Source organism: Nanorana parkeri, unplaced genomic scaffold (genome assembly GCF_000935625.1).
Source record: "Nanorana parkeri isolate BGI_ZX_2015 unplaced genomic scaffold, ASM93562v1 scaffold1894, whole genome shotgun sequence".
NCBI lineage: Eukaryota > Metazoa > Chordata > Amphibia > Anura > Dicroglossidae > Nanorana > Nanorana parkeri.
In genome coordinates, this window is record NW_017308162.1 from 246,252 (window position 1) to 251,569 (window position 5,318).

Genomic DNA, 5,318 nt, shown 5'->3' on the forward strand with positions numbered 1-5,318 from the left:
GCTCTGGCCGGGGCGGCGCTGTCTATGGTCGGGCCCAGGGACGCCATTTTGGTGCGCGCTTTGTTATGGTTTGTGTGGAGCAGGAAGCGGGCAGTGGCTGGAGGCCGGAGCAGAGCTGTGCTGAGTGACACGGGACGCTGCTGACAGGTGAGGGCTCCGGGGGGTTGTGGTGGTGGGGATAGTCCCGTGGCATGGAGCCCCCTGGCGCTTTTCACTGAGGGGACCCCCTCCTCCCACACACACACACCATGTGGTGTTTGTTATGGTCCGTCGGTGCTCTTGTGGCGGGCCATGCTGCACGTGCTGATCCTGAGCGCTGTATACACTCACCTGTGACGTCATCGGGTGGCCGTGACACACCCCCATCTGTGTACACCGGCCTGTAACGTCACTGGAGGCATGACACCCCCCTCCTCCCCAGCTGTGTGCTCTGAAATGTGACGTCATTGGCAGCGTGACGCCTCTTCCCTTAACTGTATGTATTGTTTTCTGATGGCATGACAGTTTCCCCTGCTCTATAATAACGTGACGTCAGCAGGAGCATGATACCCCCCCTTCTATGTTGATCACCATGATCGGTCAGCGACGGCGGCCTCCAGGTTTGTCCCGGTAGAGGTTCCCTTTAATGTAGGCCTTGCGTTGAAATGCGTTGTCCTCCCATAGGGGGCACATTATGCATGTAGCATCAACGCGTTTCACAAAAACACCAGAGGACAACCATTATATATACTTCCTTTATACATGAATTTCCACCTGTGGCACCCGGGTGAGTGTGATGCCGGGGGAACACAGAGGGCCCCAAGTATTGTGATAACATGCTCCTTCTCTTTACTTGGAGAGGACTCAATGAAGAAGAACCCTCAGGAAGGAGGCCGAGTTTAGACTTTTACCTTCCTGGTTCTCCCCAACCTAATGACATGCGTTCTGTCTGGTGATGTCATCACTGGGTCTTCTCCATGCAATGCAGGCAGACCAATCATGCTGGTGGCAGGGGACAGCGGGGTGCTGTACATAGCTTCCTAGAAACATCACAGCACCCGGCCTCACTACTGCTCTCAAAAGCCCTCAAGCATGAAGTGGGCCGGATTTTGGGGAGGAGTTATGCAAATATCAGAATGCGTTGGTGGGAGGTTGTCAGTCTGGCGTTCCTAGACTAGCTGTATTTGCACGCAGGCCGCCCCTAGGTAGTGTGATGCTGATCCTCTATGATTGACAGAACAGGGACAGTAAGGTTGGAGAGGAAAGAGCTAGATGATGCCGGATGTCCTCCAGCCAGGAAATGAGGGGCGGGGCTCTCTCTGACTTGCCGCAGCTCCTAATGCACATTGTGAGGCGCTCGCAGTGTGCGGTGACATCAGTAGCTGAATTTGTAGCAGCGAGGTGGATTTGTTATAGGAGTGCAGCTTCATTCGTACGCTTTTCACCCCGCTGCTGTAAACCTTCAACAATGTATCGCCCCCGAGCATGGAGGATGTCTGTGTGCCGGTTCCGTGAATGTTGTCGGGTCTCCGATCTGAGTATCGGCAGCTGCTGACGGCCAGAAACTTTTATCAGCCAGCCGAGTCCTGCGTGGGCGGGCGTGCTGGCACTTGTAGTTCCTCGGCAGCTGGAGGGACTGCAGGTTACCCGGCCTCTGTGTGTGCTCGGATGTTGTGCCGCAACGTTGCCGTAGACATCCGTATACACAAATATATATATACAGTGAGGAAAAGAGAGATCTGATCCCCTAGCAACCCACAAGAATCATGGCTCCTCCCACAGACTGGCCATGTGGTACACAGACGAGTCCTGTCACTTTAAGAAGGTGCTCCTAGCGACAACTCGTTATGTATATAAGACTCCCGTCCACAGAATCTCTCTTCCATCACACCTCCCCCACCATGGGAAGACCAAGGAGCTGTCAGAAGGAGTCAGGGACAAGATTGTGGCCCTGCCCGAGGCTGGAATGGGCTACAAGACTATCGGCAGGAAGCTCGGGGAGAAGGAATACAAAATAACCATCAATGGCCCTCGGTCTGGAGCTCCATGCCAGATGTCGCCTCATGGGGTGGAGGAGGATGATGAGAAAAGTGAGGGATCCGCCCAGAGATACACGGGGGGAGGAGCTTGTGAATGATCTCAGGGCAGTTGGGACCACAGTCACGAAACAGACCATTGGTAACACAATACACCGCCATGGACTGAGATCCTGCAGCGCCAGCAAGGTCTCCCTCCTCAGGAAGGCCCATGTACAGGCCCGTCCCACACTGGACGGGTCTCTGAGCATGACAATGACCTAAAACGTACCGCCAAGGCAACCAAGCCGTGCTCCCCAACAAGGGTTCCCCCAGGAAATGTCTGTGCTCCCCAACAAGGGTTCCCCCAGGAAACGTCTCCCCTCTGTGCTCCCCAACAAGGGTTCCCCCAGGAAACGTCTCACCTCTGTGCTCCCCAACAAGGGTCCCCCCAGGAAACGTCTCCCCTCTGTGCTCCCCAACAAGGGTTCCCCACCCAGTACTAAGTCATGTTCTGCTTGGGGACCAAATACTTTTTTTTTTACTCACCGAACTGCAACTCCATTTATAACATTTGTATCGTGTGTAGAGCTGCAGCTAACGATTATTTTCAAAATCGATTAGTTAGCCGATTATTAAGTTCGATTAATCGGATTAAAAAATAAAATACATTTTAAAAAATGGCTCCAGTGATGGACTACTAGTTTGTATTGAGGTTGTAGTCCATCACAGGAGAAAGCTTGGAGCGGTGGAAGTAAAAAAGAAAAAAAAATGGTGTGGTGTGCAATATAGTGAAATGAAAAGTGTAAAATTATACAGCAATGCATGCAGAATGGCAACAGCTATAGAGGACTACAAGTCCCAGCAATAGTACATTATACAGCGCAATGCAGAATACCGCCAGCTATAGAGGACTACAACAAATCCCAGCAATAGTACATTATAGCTGGCGGTATTCTGCATTGCGTTGTATAATGTAGTTTTGCTGGGTGTTGTAGTCCTCTCTAGCGAGTGGTATTCGGCATTAACTTCTACTGAAGCCAGCAAAACAGGAATTCTGTCTTCACTGGCTGCATGCTTCTTCCAGCGCAGCGTTTGGAAAGATCCAGAGAACAAGTATAATCAGAGGGAAGTCAGCAATGGCGGCCTCTATATCTCAGTGCAGCTTTCCGATAATCTGATCACATTTACACGGGTCGCATTTTGCTGTTTCCTGCTGAGATTCGATTGGTTGGGGGGCTCCGCTCAGCTCAACAGAAGTACATTTTTAAAGGAGGAATTGGGTGGAAAATTGTCAGCCAATCAGGTGCAGTCACTGCTGAGGTATTGTGACAGCTGCAGGCAACGGCTCTCGGAATACGATATCCAGCAGGGGAGCGTCCTCCTTCCTCACTCCTTTCGTCTGGATTTGGGAATCGAGTGACTGAGAAAGATATTGATGGTGTATGGCCGGCGTACAGGTGATGTGTTCAGGTGACAGGTACTCTTCTGATGGTCGGTGCCGGCCTCTGATTGGCTGAATATATATCTTGTGCAGGACCCCTCATAATGGGCACAGCGGGCGTACAGACCCGGGAACTCAGCACAGGGACAGTTGATACTCCGGGTTTCTGTGTACTCCCCTCTCTGGATGTGTTGGGGATTGGGGTCGGTGATCTGTAGGACGTCGGTACATTTTGGGCTTTTCTGCTCGTTGGCGTTTATTAATTTTTCTGTGTGAAAATTCCCCAAAACTTCCGCGGAGAACAAACATAAATGTGACATGTTTCACACGCTGATCTGCAGTTGTTCTTCTTTCTGTTGATTTATTAATCTGTAGGTAGATCTTGAACACGCTGGGCGCGGGAATCCACTTAAAGAGACCCTGTCCCCACTTAAAGCCGGTGACATCTCAGACGGATCCGGAGTTTTAAATGCTGTGGATTTTTCCTTTCCATACATTGCAATGCGTCTCTGTAAACGCGACGGCTGCGTCTGACAATTCACTGGCGGATTAATTATTATTATACAGGAGTTGTATAGCGCCAACAGTGTGCGCAGCGCTGTACAATATAAGGAAGACATTACAATCGCAATACCAGACCAAGAGCGGATGGTAAGGAGGGCCCTGCCCCTGAGGGCTAGGATTCTATTGGTGTGATCTGGGCATGGCGTTCCCGGCTCTGTACTCCAGCTGTGGCCCCTGTATGACGAGGAGTCCGAGTGTGGCAGGATATGGTAGTCTGTAGTGATTACTGTCGAGCTGCAACATTGTTTCCATTTTATTTTTCTTAGGAAGTACTGAACGACTTTGGGGCCACCGAAGTCACTTTGCATTATTGTTTTTTTGCGATCGTCATTGGTGTGCCATGCGTTCCGGTGTGAGCGATCGCACTTTGGCCCGGGGGGCGTGGCTCTGGTGCCATTGGCTTAAATGTACTGCCAAGCCCCCTTCCGTCCCAGAACGCAGGGAGGCTCACAGTATGTGATCATGTGCATTCAAGGAGCTAACCGTGCTGGAACGCACTGGTATTGCTGTGAACCGGATGCATTTCAGGTGCAGACAAAAACTGTTCTGGTCCCTTAAGGCTGAGGATGGAGTTGGTTGGGCTGATCTGCCGGTGAAATGCCTGTGGTCGCGGTCGGTGCAATCTTCGCTCGTCAGTCTGTCATTTCTATGTTTGCTTGGTACGATGATCTGCCAGCAGGCTTCCTTTCACCCTGTTGGCAAGTTGTCCTAGAAGGAAACGCACCGGACTTTCTGGAGTTAACCTGCGTTGTCTTCCCTCCGATTCATTGTGGGGACACCCGTTGGCTTTAGCTTTGTTCCATCTGCTTTCTGCCATTGAATGTTAAATCCGGAGTGATCTCTGAGTTCAGTCATCGGCTTGCTGCTACTTCACCATTTTCCACAATTGCCAAAAGAATAGATTTTTTTGTTCTTTTACCTCGCTGTAGCCATAGCAACGGTACTCGAGGTTTTAAGCAAAATCTCCTGGAATAACCATGCATCCCCCTGCCCCTGTATCGGGCTCGCTGCCTCTTGCTGGAGTCTGCAGCAGAGCTTTGGGTAAAAAAAAATCTGCCCGGTATTTGTTGTTGTGATTTGTCACTTTAAAGCACATTGTTAATCCTGCGTTCTGCTCAGGGGTGCCGGAGGAGCTGCTGTGCGTCTGGGAGAAAAGAGGTCAGGAAGAGTTGGAGAAACAGCCGGTGCTGAGCTCTGGATTATGTCTGTCTTGTCCCTTTTTCTCCCCTCTGCTCTCTTACCCCGGCTTGTCCCTTCCCCCCCCCCTCTGGTCTCTGACCCCGGCTTGTCCCTTTCCCCCCCTCTGGTCTCTGACC